A 16,088-nucleotide genomic window follows, 5' to 3' on the forward strand; every position below is an offset into this window, starting at 1 on the left:
TCAGCCTTCGCCTGAAGCCAAGTGGAATGAAACCACAGGGTCTCTGGCCCTGCGGCCCGGAGCCGCGTCTGTACTCTCGAGGCCATGTCTTGGGACACAAAGAGGGGCAAGGGCGGGCAGCAAGGGCACAGTCCCCATTTCACCTTTTCCCTGCGCGCCTGCTTCGAGGTTGACCCGCGGCGAGTAGTAACTGGGGACGTGCCTGTGCTCTCAAGTCAGCCTCTCCTGTGCAAAGGGTCGACCTCCAGCCCCGCCAGGGCAGGGTGCATCCTCAGGCTGACACTTGCTCACGGGGGTCGGACCGGACCTGGGTCCAGGGTCATTCGGCCGCCGCGCTCCGCGCTCGCGGCCAGGTTCGTCAGAAGGTGTCAGAAGGCGCCGGGCTGCGGAACAGCTGAGTCGCGCCTAGCGTCACCCACCGACGGTTCCCGGACTTTGCCCGCGGGTCACGTGTCCCCGAGGCCCCGAACCAGAACTGTTCGCTGACTTTCAGCACTGCGGAGTGCAAGGATCCTAAAGCAGGATTCTGAACGCCCAGAGGGGACAGGATTGCTCCCCTCCGGGATGACCAGCAGGCTTCACGAAACAGCTGTCACGTCCATCGCCGTTTGTGTTGGGATGGGGGAGGGGAATCCTGGAAGAAGGTACCTTAAGTCTGGGCAAAAGGCCATTGAGAGGAAGTGAGCGAGATGGAGGTCTCTAGTGACCACCCGCAACCTGCTCCCAAGGTGAATGGCTCCAAGTGGGTTAAGACATGGACGGGCAGAAGAACGCTGCTTACAAATCCACTTTTCCTTACCACACTGGTGCCTGGAGTAGTCCTTCCGCCGCACAGTAAAACTCAATTAGCTTCCTTTCTCCCCCTCCTTCCCCCATAGGGAAAACTCAATGTCTTCTCCAGATCTTAACCCAGTTGTTCTGACCTAAAATTAAAACACAACCTTAACGAGTGTTCACAGACAAGGGTGACTGTAGACATTCTGCCTAGAAATAACGTTCTTTAGACTGAGGCTATTAACTGTAAAAGTTGCTTTTCTGCTATTTCCTTCTGGAACAAGATGAAAATTCCCAGTAAAAGCCAGGAGTGACAAAGTATTACTAGTATCCTGTTCAGAGTAAGGGAGAACAAAAAAGGTACTTCAATTCCTCCAAATTTTTCATTTTCGGATAACTTTAAACACCTTGGCATTTTTAAGATCCAGGTGGCATTTCATCAGTAATTTAAAGATTGTTAATTGGCACTAAGTTTTAATAGTTCATTTTGTTTTAACAATCAATTGAGTTTATTTTCCTTAAAACAGGCAATTCCTTAAGCTTATTTTTAAAATCTGAACTTCTTTGCAAACCACCATACTGCTTGCTCCCCTGTCTTGTTAAGGGGTATCTAAAAAAATCAAATACTATGCATATTACAATCATGAGACATTATATGCAAAATAACACTGTATTAAACTACATGTTTTTAAACATCTGAATTAGAGTTTAAGGTTCAATATTTTCTTCTAAGGTGGGAGAGGTTTTTTCATAAAACTGGTTAACAAATAATATTGCTACATACACATATCTAGTAATTTTTCTGGAATTAAGTACATTTTCAGTGAAATAAGCTTGGATTTATTGATGAGGTTGCTTGGTGGCAGTGAGACTTTGGAGGGAAAGAGATGGCATTGTTGCTGCAGTAATTTTCACCCTGAACATAGTATGTCTGTTTTTAAAATTTGCAATGCTTGTCCATATCTGTTATGGATATGCACATGTAGAGGGTCTGTGGTTCTGAAGCAGCAAAGGACTATATGTTGCAAATGGCTCCAATCTAGTGTTTAGGAAAACCTTGGATGCCTGCAGTTCTATGGTTCAGAGCTTCAGCCAACCTGAGCCCCAAAGGTAAGCTCTGCAGTGTCTTCCACTCCCGTGTGGACAGCAATATTCCTGGCAGAGATCTGTAGGTTAAACAGGACCCCTGGACACAGGAGAACAGAGTGGGAAATGTCCCACCTATAGTTAACAGCCTCGTCCTCCTGGACAAGGGAAGGAGCAAACATCACACATTTATTTCTCCCACATAAAATCAGTTGGTGAGTTTACTTCTTTTCATTTTCTAAAAACAACACAGAAATTCAATGCAAAATGGGTTTCAAACTAAGATATATAGAAATCAGGAAATTCAATTTTTTGAACTGAGTGTAAATCATGTTTCATTCATACACAACACATGCCAGAATTTCCTTGTAGCAAGCAAATTCACTGCAGACTGCAGATCTGCAGTATATCACAATACAATGTGGCAACCACAAGTGTGACTTCCCTTTCTTTCAGTCTTAATTGTAGTATTATAGCAAATACAGTTTCAGATCAGGCAAAATGTGATCTACCTGTAAAATCCTATAAAGTCTACACTTACCTATGTACAACCCAGCCTATAAGATTATGTTTCTAAGATTAAGGGGAAATTTTAAAAGAAAATCTTTTGTTGGTAGCTTTCCCATCTTCTTCTGGCCAGAGACTTAAGTGAGCTATTTTTTCTACTGATTTGTCAGTGTTCCCAAGCCTCACTGGGGCCAGGAAATTAACACAAGTCAGGTCTAAGATGCTAATAGACTTTCTGCTTAGGATCAGCCTGAACACCACATTTCCAATTTTCAAACTAATACCTATACACTCCTGCTGCAGTGAGAGCAATAGGCATTTGGAGAGAGGAAAAAAAAATCTGGGGAATACGGGGGTGAAGAGGGTAACATATACAGAAAGGACAGAATCCCCCCCCCCCCAACACCCACATTGTCCCAAGGGGGTAAAAATAACAATAAAGAATCAGCTGAACAGTTAACCTAACTGCTCTTAATTTCAATGTTTCAGAGAAACTCCCATCCCAACTTCTCATTCTCAATTCCTGACATGTAGAAAACAGGTCTAAACAGCTCTACACCTATTTTCTGGAGAGCCTGAAGGCTGAAGACATTGTTTACATAGATTCAGGCATCTTACAACTAATGTCAGTCCTTTGTGGAACAGGAGGTTCTCTCCCAACTCTGCAAATAAAATAGGATTGAAGATTACTAATTAGGCAGTGGAAACCTCTAACAGAAATCCTGGAGAAGTTTCCAAACTTCTAACAGTGTCTACAGAACTAAGAATGTCTGCATTTGAAAAGGGGTAGGCCTCTTGGGTGCTGAGTATGGAGAATACATGTGTGGGTACAAGTGTGGGGAAGCAGGTCAGGGCCTGATTGTATCTTCAGACTGTAACCTACATAGGTGGGATCAGATTGCTAAGAACACTTCCCAGGGGGTTTCTGGTGGGTCTTGGCTATCTTGAGATAGCTTTTGCATGGCTCTGGAATTTCACTTAAAGGCAGGTACTGTGCTCGGCTCTTCAAGGTCACCCTTTTCTATGAAAGAAGAGAAATCTCCCATGGAGGAAGCCAGCCTTTTAATTTTTTAAGTACAAGAATCATCCCTATCTCCTTATAGGCCTGAAGAGAAATTCAGCAAGGTTGCATTTTCTTACTTTCGGAACACACTTACTGAGGGTGCTGCAGTGAAGATGGGCAAATAGCAGGTAAAATAAAGGGAAAGGAATTTGAAAAATAAATTTAAAAAATAAAGGGATAGGAAATATGACTTTAAAACAGAAGTAGAACAAATAAGTATTATTCTAGCCTCTCCTTCTTACCCTGCTCCTTCCCTCCCCTGCCTCATGAAAATAAGCCACCAGAGTCCTCTAGGAGACTCTAAGTTTCTACTCTTAAACGGCTCCTTTTCCAAGGAGGAACAAGGTCTGTTTTTTGATGTGGGGCCTCAGATGCTCTGTTATTGCAACTTAATTTTGTCATTGCTTCTGTTCAAAGATTATTTGGAATGAATTGTTTCTTTTGTTTACTATCCAACAAACGACCTCTGCTAATCTTATATTTTATCTCCCGAACATATGGAAAAGCTATTTATTCTAGCCAATCACAATAAAGTGAAGAAAACCCCATTTTATGGAAAAATATATATCACTAGTCTGTTGATCATTAAAGATATGATTACCAGTGAAAACCCTCTGAAGGTGGCACATTTATGCTTCTAGGAACAGATGGGGACACGCATTTTCCTTGCAAATACTTTTGAAATTGCTCTACTGGTAGCAGTATAAAAATGATATACAGATGCCAGGGCCGGCATGGCTAGGAGGAGTGCACCAGATTTACACAGTAAAGCCTTCACATGCAGGCTGTCAGTTTTGATTGATCTCTACTATACCTCAGGAACTTGTTGACTAGGTAGGGAAACAGTGCAAATAATTCACTGCAGCAAGTCAGATAATTCACACAACCAATCGGTCTGCTTCACTTTCTGGCTGTGACATATGAGCCTTCCCTACAAAGATGCATCATTTTCCAGCTTGAGCAATATTCAATGTCAGGGAAGAAAAGGTATTAAAGCCACACAAAAGGAGGCGGACTATCATAGGACCAGAAGTTGTTTTAGTGATGGAAACCAGATTCAGCTCAAGTCTAAGTCCTACCAGAGCATTCAGGCCCAATTGTCATTATCATATTGATTAAAAAAAAAAAGTTCATCATAGTGCAATTTTAGGTTTAACGGCAACGGATCGGGAAAGAGCAAAGAATTATCCCACAAAAGCACAACATTCTTACCGCAGGGACGTTTCCCTGTTCCAGTTCGTTGATGGAGTTGATTAAGTTTAAATGAAGCAGACACTGGATAAAAGTAAGGGTATTGACCACTGGGCACTGAGATCCGTGCTTGAAAGGACCTGATACATGCAGAAAAGCAAGATTTGCTAAATGCTCTAATCTTCAATCAAATCTTACATCAATACAGACAAAGTTTGGTAATGAGAGATTCAATGAAGCATGCGGGAGAAAGAATTAATCCTCTTGGTCTAAACTGGCTTCAACTTTGAAGCTTGCTCCGAAGGAAAGACAGTTATCTAAATGCTAAATAAGAAACTTATTGTACTTTTCATGGCATGCTAATCTTTTGTCTATTTCATCTCTATTATGTGTATGCTCGTAGATTGCAGTTGTCATGGTGATTATATCAAGCCACGCTCAGGGAATGGTGGTGAGAAGCCAGGCATGGATGTGGAAAAGACCCCCACGCAATCCACAGTATGGGGAGGGGGAAAAAAAAAGAGGGAGAGAGAGAAGTAGGCAGGCACCCAATACCGCCTGGGCTCCTTCCCCACCAGGCCCCTGCCTGGCTCTGGTTTGGGCCAATGAGGCTTGGGCCTTTCAGCATCTGCGTGGTCCCCTAAATGAGGCAAGCAGCATTTGGTAACAATAACAATGGTGGCCAGGAGGGGATCCTTTCCCTGTAAAGGTTCCCAGCTTTTAGTCTGAAGGTTCCTCCCTCTTTTCACCGAGTCCCCTTCCCCCTAAGGGCTGCAACCAGGTAGGTGGAGAAGACAACAGGAGAAGGACAGAGAGAGGCAAAGGCTCAGACCCTTGCAGCCCCGCCTGGCAAAGCGGTGCCCAGGGGCAGGAAGGTGAGTGATCAGATCCTGATTGCTGAAGAGGAATGTGTAGGGAGAGGAGCAACCCACAGAGCCCTGGAAGGAGGTGGAAGCTAGATGGTCACTGGGCCCTGGTGACCAAAAGTGACCCTGGGCCCTTTATGTGTTTTACAAAAGTTGCCAAATTAAGATGGGATTATAAGTGCTCCAGTCCTTGTCAGGGCTGAAAGGCTGGGAGCCTCAAATATGCCCCAGCAGTGTTGATGAAAAGCTTAAAAAGTAATAAAAAGGAGAAAAGAGCAGGAAAGTAACATGTATAACTCTTATTAAAGAGAAGAGCCACGGAGAGGTTGTGAACTTGAATCACTGTTTGAACTTTAATTTGTTCATTAACAGGATTTGCCCCTCACTGCGAATGTTATTACTTCCCTTTGCCGCTCAGCAACAACTCTGGGCATAATGAAAGAGTCTGGCAAAAAGTTAAACGCCTGGTAATTAATTCATTTAATTGAAAAAAAAAAAAGGGGAAGAGAGAGAGAGAGGTCCCACTGCAGAAGCAGAAGGCAGAAGGGTTGGAGGAGGGGGCAAGGCTGAAAACTGCATGGAGGCCCTCTCCAAGGCTCAATGTCACCCACCAAGGAGGGGACATGTGGTCTCTGATGAGGCTCTTTCAGCAAAATTAATGACAGCAGCACCCTGAATACCCTCTGTCCAATACCACCTGCCCCTGGTTCAAACCCCGCTGGCCAGGGCTTCAGCCAGGAGCTACTGTGGATGATCTGTTAGGGTGGCATGGATACCAAAAATCCAAAAATAGCATATATTCAAAAAACACCTCTCATTAAAAAGTGGAGAAATACCTTTTGCTTTCTCTCCTTCCTTCCTTTCTAACAAGTTTCTTTTGTGGTCTTCAGTTTCCAAGATGGAGTGAAAAGGAGTATCAGAAGCTGGGTATAATCCTCATGTTTGCATCTTAGTATTAATCAGCCTTATTTCCACCCCCACCCCAACAGATAATTTAAATAAACTCAAGGGATGAGAAATGAAATACACTCCTTGCCCCTGCTCAGAAGCAACAGGACTAAGCCAGCTTGCTTTGCCTCTAACCTCACAGGGCCTGCCTTTTCCTTTGTCATTTATCCCCTTTCTATGTTTGTCAACCACTGTGCACAATCCCCTTGGCATGTGCATCCTCCTTCCAAGGGAAGCAATACTTGGCTACAGTTAACTACCGGGATACCCCAGACACCTCAGAGCTATTAGCACCGTGTTGCCCTTGCCCCCAGATGGGAGAACAGTGAAATTCAGGAAATCAATGGTAGGTCAGTTATCCTTTCCTGCTTAACATGTTTAAGGCCTACCACCGAAAAGTAATAGGTAGTTGCAATTTCCTCACATTTTAAAAACTGGTGTCCATATAATCAATGCAACTTTCTTTAGAAAAACAATTCTCTACCATTTATTCTCCCATTACAAAACTACAATGGGCAGAAAAAAGAGAGAGGTGAGGAGAAAATGAGACAATATAAATAAATCCCCTCTAAACCAAAGGGAAAGGACAGCATTTTCTCATCCAAATCACAATGTCACCAAACAAAGTCACCAAAATTATCATTTTGCTACCTCACCATTTAACCCAATGTGACTACAATCCTAACCTCAAACTCTACACTGCTACAAATGACCTGTACTTATGTCTTCCTGGAAACCAACGAAAGGCACAAACTCATTTTCATTAACAAGGAGAAAGGAACAAAAATTTTTAAAGGGCTATTTTTTAAGCTAAAGCAAGTTCTAGGACTTACTTAGCATTAAAGTTACTTCCCACCTTTTACAGTCCCTGAACATCAAGTTCTATTTTCCAAAGTTGTGGGTCTATAACTGATTTTATTCTGGACAAGTGACACTATTAGGAGTCTACACACAAAACGAAACACAAAGGTTCCCTAACTCCACACTGTTTAGTCTTTAGCTCTGTCTATAAAAAAAACTTTAGAGAGACCAGGTCAACCAGGTCTGGTAACCCTTCCACTATCCTAATCTATACACCTGTCACCTTACATGTGCAAAGTGAGTTTCTTCCTTTTTCCAAAACAGCTTTCAGAGTGCCTTGATATTAACTAAAATAAACCCTCACATTACTGGAAAGCCCTGGATAGCTCTGATAGCCTGTAACAGCCCTACCTCCTTAAATTGGCCTTTAAGCCTCCTCACCACTCTCCCTAACTGGACATTTCTGGTTTGTTTTCCACTACTAGTTTACACAAGGCAAGACAGCTCTTCAGACAGCCCTCCCATTGTCCTCTCAAAACACCACATGGATTATCTTCATTTCACTGAACACCTGTGAGGTGGCAGGCACCATGTTAGGCATTACAAACATTATCTTATTTAACCCCTTCAACTTAAGGAGATATGATTACACCCATTTCCAGGTTGTAGAAACTGAGACTAAAGAAGTTAAGATACTTGTCCAACCAAAATCTCACCGCAGAGACAGAATTCTTATGCTTATATATCTGGCTCAAAAGCTGGTTTACTTTCCACTCTGGCATACTCCCACCCCTGCTATACTGTGTGTTCTGATCACTACTTCTCCCGGCCATCCGAAATGCCTTCTCAACTCCACCATATATATCTGAATCCCACCCAGCCTGCAAATCCCAAAGATAATTCCCACCTCTATCTTGAAATCTTTCACCATTCATCCTAGTCCTTGGCAGACTGCTGAACTCTTCATTATCTGCAACACTTATATGGCATGCCTATTCTCTGCCCTGCACGGTCTTGTCAGTTTTCTTTTACTCAGTCCCTTCCAACCACATTGTAAGCTCCTTGAAAATGGGAATTCCTTTGTATTCCTTTCTCACTCCCCAGAGTCTAAAAATATAGCTCCTATTTGCTGAGCACACAGCAACAATCCTAAACAATCAGGTACAACAATCCTAAAAAGCAGATACTATTATTACTGTCATTTTGCAGATAAAGAAAACAAGGCTCGGGGCGATTAAGAAACTTGCCCAAACCACTCAGCAAGTAACAGATGTGATATTCAAACGCAGACTACCTGAAACCAATCAAATGCTGCAATATACGACACTGGCTCAAATACACTGTGCCTCACAGAATGTGAATTCATGAAGTATCACTGTGTGGAAGATATTCAACAAACTTCCAGGAAACCTCCCTTTAACCAATGACTTCAGACAAGGGGCACTGTTTTTACTCTTTAGTAGGGTAGATTCTGAAACTCGACAGAAGGAAAGATGAGTGCATACTGCCCCATAACATCCCAGACCTCTCCTTCTATTCTCCCCTCCTGTCTTGGAGCCATGCCCCCTGTTGGTGGGAGCCAATGATGCTGTCTTATCTGTATCTGTACTTGTGTTTCTGTGAGCTGGAGCCGCTGCTGGGGAAAGAACAAGAGCCTCTGTAACTTTTAAATACACAGAGGAAAGTAGGAAAAAATAAAAGATACAAGTGTTAATTTTTTTTAAAGCCTGCAAGGGGTTGGGGGGAGGTTGTGCTATCTCGGCAGCAAAAATGGGTTGCTCCTGTGGGAGGAATAACAATTGCAAAAAAATGTTCACAGCTGACCAATTACACCAATATATGGAACTTCAATCAGCTTCTGTCCTCCCGTAAGATATGAAGATGGCAATGGGAATTAATGAAATGTCTAAGAAAAGAAGAACTTCTGAGAGTACAAAAAACAAGGCCTGGAAGTCTGGCTACTTTTCCCCCCACATGGAGAGCGTGTCTTCAGTGCCAATGCTGAAGATCTGGACTTGATAGTATTAAGCAAGCTGGCAGGTTTCTTTACAACCAACAGCCCTTCAGGAAGCTTTTTATTTTATTTTTTTTAAATCTCTTGCAATGGCAACAGAGTACTACTTCTTATGAACCTGAGAAAGGAGAAATAATGACTACATTATCCACCTGTCTCTAGTATCCATGCTAAAACCACTCTATTCTCCCAAGTTCCCAAAGGTAAGTTTCCATCTTCATTTATATTTTGGTTTAAATATGTGTATAGCTCAAGAGTTACAACCCTTACCTTTACCTACAAAACCTGTGCAGTGGCACACAAAATCCTGCACTTGCACAGTATTTAATAAACCAAGTCCTTCCATTTACTTCATCTCAGATTAGGATCAAAACTACCTTTTGAAGTAGATCCATGGGGTACCACTATGATTGATATACATTTTGCCTAAAAGGAAACCAAAATTTGCTCCAAGTAACACAATTGGTACATGGTAAACCTGGTCTCCGCTCCTGGTCCAGTTTTCTTTCTACCACATGATACTTCCCAATTTTCAGGGCAATTTCTCACCTTTCCTATATTCTGGATCCACATGTGAACTTTGTAAATCTACCACCAGGACCCTATTAATAAAGAGATGGGCTTTAAACTACTAAGAGCCTCCTCACCCCAATCCTATAGACAAAATTTAGTATTTCGACTCAAAGTAAGAAACATTTGGATGTTTATTAAGTCTATAGAAGATGAATAGACATAATGGTTAGGCTAGCCATTTCAAAAGAAAGGCTAACATTACGTCACTTATTTTTCCACCATTGTCATATCTATTGAGGATTTCCTGGGTACCTAATATTTCCTTGTACTTATAATGTAAAATTTAGGAGTTGTTTAGTCTACCTAATGGACAAACCAGGTCTACCCAGAAAAGAACTGGATCTGTCTACCTTGTTCACTGACCTTTAAGTTGGGTATGTAGCCCTGGTATCCAGGACCCAGCAGGTCCCCTTCCCTAATTTCTGGGCAATATCCAAGTTCATCAAAGCAGACAGGACTCAAATTTCCAGACCTTATAAACGGTTGAAATAAGGTCATTCTTTTCGTCTCAGCTCAAACTTGGTTAGTCTCCATATCCAATCTAACTCTTGGGTGAAAGAGAAGAACACATTTGTTGCTTTGGACTGTTGCCCTATTTCTTTATCTGCTGGCTGACCTTCCCTATGTAAGTGCACCAGCATTTGCAACATTCAGTTTAAGCTGGAAGGCTCTTTCATCTTTGTCCCCTGGCCTTGATCTCTCATCATTATGGTCTGAATCCCTGCTAATCACTAATGATCCCGTGGCCCTTTATATAATACTAAGGTATTAGACCTGAACTCTTAGAAAAATTCCTACTCAGCTAATTACATTCTTTCTGCTTTTCTTGGTACTCCATACAGTCTCAGCTGGAGTTGAATCTCAACTATTCCCTCAGATTTTAAATTGTTTGCTAGTGGTTTTTGGAAAGGAATTATAAACTCTTCCCTCAAATAAATTCAACTAATTATGATTCAAAAGTCCCATGACCTACCTCTTTCTCTTTTCCTAGTCTTTCTATTCCCTCTCTCATATTCTGGTCTTGAATATAAGAGTTTAACTTCACTGGGTGAGGAGTTTCATGATTCTATATTTTGATAGTATATTGTTAACTTAAAGCAGTACACAGTGGTTCTACTACATATCTACTTTGGGGTCTGTATTCACAACCAACTACTAAACATGACAAACGTTTCAACCCACAGGTTACATTTAACCTACAGTCTAAGGATCACCGAATTTTTTGGTAATGGTGAATGCCTTGCTCACAAAATAGAATACAGGTGAAATTTGGTTTCTTAACTGAGTATGATTCTTTTATATTTCAAGGAATGTGAGCACCAGTTCTATAGAACTATATATGGCAATCCTGAATTTAGCCCATGACATCTTGGATTTTTCCTATCCATTTCCATATTCTAGAACTTAACAGCTTTTGTAATCATAGCAGCAAAACTGAACTCTCATAAAATCCAGATCAACCAAATTCTTGACAACGTAACTTTCTGAGCATGTCTCTGTACTGTATACCATTGTACTATACATGTATATGACTGTTAAATTAATAATTCATTGACAATCAAAGAGAATGTACAGCTCCAAATGAGCACTTTTCTTAAAGCTGTCCCTTGGCAGCTACTTTTATTCCAATGGTGCTGCCATTATCCAAACTATGTTTGTATAATGACTTTAGAACTAGTTTAAAAGCTACTAAAGAAAGCCATCTAATTGTCCTTCTGATTGTTTTGATCCCAAATTATACTACCCTGACTTGATCAGTCTCCCTACTCTTCAGGGCACTGAAAGTCTACAAAAGAAGATGACTTACCACTGCCTAGGCTTTTTAACAAGATGTGCTGTGAGTTTTGAAAACAGTGCCTAATGAAGAGCTCCAAAACAGGTTTGATCAATGGCAGCAATGAACGCATCATTGCAAACTTCCAGGATGACTAGCTGGATAAAGACACACTAAAATATATGTGCAAGTCCTGGTATAGTTGTCTACATCAGTTTATAGTCATATCCTGGTTACACAGTTTCAGCTCTACAGCACACATTTAGAGTAGAGATAAAATTATTCTTAACATCTTCTATTACTGTACTTCACAAAATTTGACATTCTTTAGGTGCATCTTATACATTTCACACAGAAATGTCTTGATATTCAAGAATATAGGCATTGTTCTGAATTATCTGAAGCATTATCCACAAAAACATTCAAACTATAAATAATCGGGATAGACATATTGGGTATGTTTTTTCTATTTCTATTAAACCAATGAAAATGAGTTTTAACCAGGTGTATTTGTGACTACTTGGGATGTGTTTGTTTGCTTAACTGTAGGCCATTCTTATTTCAGATTGGGAGAGAAAGGAGTATGTGGCTTTGATTTTAACTAAAAATATCATGCCTTTACTCACACAAAACCAGATAGTCCAGTATACCATATGAGGAACAAGACATTTTTAGGAAAACTTGACATTCTAAAATAATTAAAAGAATGTCATAAGCCCATTCGATCATGCAAGCCCTTTAAACATTGTTTTTAAAGCCTTAAGGAAAGGGAAAAAAAAAACCAAACAAACACATGCCACTGGGTAGGTACAGGGCACTCACTAGCTGGAGAAAACTTCCTGACCTGCAATTTTTCTTTCCTTGACTTACTACTTGAGAGTAATCAATCCAATCTCTCATTTGTATAAATGAAAAGCCACAGTTTTTAACTCTTTCATAATAATATTCCTCAAATTTCCTGGAGCCAGGAGAAGATACACATATTCTAGTTACACTTCAACAATTATTTATTAGTTGCTTATGGGGATCATGTTCAATGGCAAAGTGAAACGGAGGACCTATAACAGATAATGAATAAATACTTAGTGAATTAATGAATGGAGGAAAAGAAAATCATACCTTGAGTCAACACATGCGGAGTCCATGGTAAAACTGACTCCTACAGAATCTGGTCTGTGTAAATACAGTTTGTATTATATAGTATCAAGCCTAAAGTATTTGCTTAGATTTGGATGACTTCAGATGTCAGAATTCATTCATCAGGGCCCTCGCAATACTTTTGAACTTAATCCCTTGTTTTAAGTGACTCCTGATAAAATCAGTCTTTAATACCCAAGAGTAATACCTAAGTAGTCATTAAGACTGGAGCTTTACAGAATATTTACCTGAATTCCATACCTGAGATAAACTGTACGTTTCACATACCCAGCACTTGTACTAAAAGCATATGGGTCTCTCATTCAAGCTACCAGATGATTTTCTTGCACAACTAGTTTCCTCACTTTTCCAATTATTCCAGTTTTAGAAGATGTTTGGTTTCATAAATAGCGCCTTCTCCCTGACTTACTGTGGACTATTTGGTAGGACACATAACATCTCTGTTCCTCGGCATATATGATAGAACAGCAAGAAGATAAAACCCTCCTCCTTCCTGGGGGACTTTTGTGAGTATATTGATAAATACCTACAAAATGGTAAATGTTACTACCTCTTTCAGCATTTTGAAAGATGTCAACCAAACACAAAATATTTTTGGTGTGTGAATTAAAATGCCTCTTCCTGATGGTCTCAGATGTTTCCTTGTAAGATAGCGTGTCAAGAACTGGCTTATATATTATCCGTCCTCCAGAACGCACTGACATCACACTTCATAATAGCTTGGTATGGTGATTGCTGTCAAAATCGCCTGCATGGAAACATCCGTGCCCTAGACTGACATAACGTATTAACGTGACAGAGGACTAAAGAACTAAGAGTACCGCGCGAAGCCCCGACTTTGAGCACTTGGGACAGAGGGGTTGGTTACGTGTGAGCTGAAGGGCCTCAACCCTGCTTACGCTTCAACTTAGGAAGAAAATAAAAGTTGCCTGGAGGTCTCGTGGGCGAGGCGGGGAGACCAGAAAGGCAAGTGCCTGCGACAAGAATAGGAAAAACTTTTTTTTTTTTTCCAAATTCGAATCCCATCCAGGGCTAGGCCTTTGCGTCCCCCTTCTCCATGACCGCCAGGCGACGGCACACACTTTGCTGGGAAATAAAAACGAAACGAGGGTCTGGGGGTGCGATCGGCTCCACACCCCTCGGGTGAGGGGTGGGCAGGGTCTGGGCACCTAACCTTTCTGGCCGGCGCTCTCACCGCATCCCCCAGCGAGCGACTCGCCGGCCCCGCAACCTCGGGCACGGGCGACCCCCACGCGGGCTCGCGTTGCCAACCGCCCGACCCGCGCTCTCCTCGCCCTCCGCTGGGGTTTGCGGTGGGCAAGACTCCCCGCGAGCCTGGGTCTGTCACGAGCCCTCTTCCCCAACTGCGCCGTGAAAAGCAGAGCTACGGACTCTAAACTGCACACAAAGCCCCCAACCGGGCCGCGGCGACTCCACGCTTCGCTAGTCCGGCTCCGGGAGCTAAGAGCCTCGCCCCGCGAAAGCACCTCTACCTCCCTCCTCCCACCCACCCCCTGGGGAAGCCCCGCTGAGGGGCAGCAGCGAGCCGGAGGTGAGCCCCTCCGCACGTGAGCACCCCCGCCCCCAGCAGGGCCCTCTGCCCGGCGGACGCTCTCACCTCTAATGAACAGGCGGTGCCGCCTGCGAGAGGAAGAGAGCGAGTGGGGAATACTCACACTGGGTCGGGCCGCGCAGGGACTTCGTCGGGAAGGACCCGCGAGCTGGGGACCGGAGCCCCAGCCGGTTGCGGTCGCGCCGCCGCCTCAGAAGGGAGGCCTCTACCGTCCGGCCGCGGACCTGCAGCTGCCTCGCGCGCACGCGCACGCGCGCGCCACCGCCGGCCCCGCCCCCGCCCCGCCCCGCCGGCCCCGCCCCGCCCCGCCGGCCCCGCCCCGCCCCGCCGGCCCCGCCCCGCCCCGCCGGCCCCGCCCCGCCCCGCCCCGCTGGCCTCCTTTTCTGCCGCTGGCTCCCACCCCTCCTCTCCGCCAGCTGGTGCAATCAGCGCTCTCCTGGAGACGTACGCGAAGCGACGTGGAAAGCCTTCCACCAAAATGAGCTGTGATATCCTTTTGATGGCTATAATTTATTCCAAATCGTCCCTGGACTGAAACGATCAATTAGCAGCCCGAAACGCACTGTGAAGTAAATTGTCACACTCTCTATTACAGGATGGTTATCATATATTTATAAGGTGTGTTTTCTGCAATCAGAACCAACAAGGTGTTGAGCGATCAGTCATAAACGCACTTCTTCAAAAAGAGCGGGAGAGAAGCTCTAGCATTGTATGGCAGAGGAAGAAAAGTCTTATGACAGTTATTAACTCTCCCACCCTCTGCCCACGGTGATGTTTCCTCTTGGCATCTGGGAAGTTCAGTGAGGCTAGAACTCTGCACCAACTCTCCAGGCCACTCGTGTGACCCCGAGAGAAGGGTCCCTGTGAACAACACAGGCTCAAAGCCCCAAGAGGAGTGGTTACCTTGCTATGTAAATAGAGATCAGGCATAAGAATCCTCACTCTTTCTCTCTGGCCTTCCTCCCACCCAGGAGAATAATATCTTATTCTTCCCTTCTTAAACTTCTGGCAGAATGGTTGCATTCTATACTTAATCTTAAGTGCCTTGTCTTCCTCAGGTCTCAGGTTGTTGCCTTCTTCTCTCTGATAGTCAGGTGTTATGTACTGTAGAGATTATGCCATGGTGATATAAAGTTTACCTACAGAGAGAACTCTGCATTCTGAATTGGAATCTGCCACAACGCACAAACTCTGAGAAAGTCATTCGAAATTCTCATTCAGTCTGGTAGACAGTCTTGACTGGACCAAACTATGGAGACATGGTTATTTTGCCCTTACAGTCATCTTTAATGACTACACATGGATATACATCCAGAACTTCTGAGTTTCCTGTAACAAGCTATCATCACATTATCATCCATCAACCACCTTTCAATCATTTTTTTTAATGTTTATTTATTTTTGAGAGAGACAGAGACAGAGCATGATCAGGGGAGGGGCAGAGAGAGAGGGAGACCCAGAACTGGAAGCAGGCTCCAGGCTCTGAGTTGTCAGCACAGAGCCCCACATGGGGCTCAAACTCACAAACTGTGAGATCATGACCTGAGCTGAAGTCGGAGGCTTAACCAACTGAGCCCCCCCCAGGTGCCCCTCAATCATTTTTTAGAAGGATTCTGGTTTGTATCCAATTAATATTCCTTTTGCCTGAAAAACAACTCTGAAGCCCAGCCTATTGATTTTTGTGAGGAAAGTTTAGCTGCCAGGAGCATGCCTCTATGGGCAATAAAGTGACATTTGTGAAGAGAGAGTCACAAGGTGGG

The 16,088-nt window shown here is 43.3% G+C and overlaps 1 long non-coding RNA gene across 22 annotated transcripts in view; it reads right to left on the reverse strand.

Moving 5' to 3' along the window:
- Positions 1 to 14,588, reverse strand: part of LOC122227970 — an 18,704-nt gene extending 4,116 nt beyond the window's left edge. Inside the window, exons 1-7 of one of the 22 annotated variants that reach the window (XR_006206311.1) lie at positions 14,432 to 14,588; positions 13,306 to 13,503; positions 12,717 to 12,770; positions 8,742 to 8,869; positions 6,324 to 6,371; positions 4,643 to 4,761; positions 800 to 923 (exon numbers count right to left, since the gene is read on the reverse strand). This is a non-coding gene — a long non-coding RNA (uncharacterized LOC122227970). Of the gene's footprint in view, positions 1 to 799; positions 924 to 4,642; positions 4,762 to 6,323; positions 6,372 to 8,741; positions 8,873 to 10,186; positions 10,371 to 12,716; positions 12,771 to 13,305; positions 13,530 to 13,929; positions 14,030 to 14,431 lie in introns of those variants that run through there. The other 21 variants (XR_006206310.1, XR_006206309.1, XR_006206312.1 and 18 more) reach the window with 21 other exon arrangements.
- Between the last annotated feature and the right edge of the window lie 1,500 nt (positions 14,589 to 16,088).

This window comes from Panthera leo, chromosome C1 (genome assembly GCF_018350215.1).
Source record: "Panthera leo isolate Ple1 chromosome C1, P.leo_Ple1_pat1.1, whole genome shotgun sequence".
Classification (NCBI taxonomy): Eukaryota; Metazoa; Chordata; class Mammalia; order Carnivora; family Felidae; genus Panthera; species Panthera leo.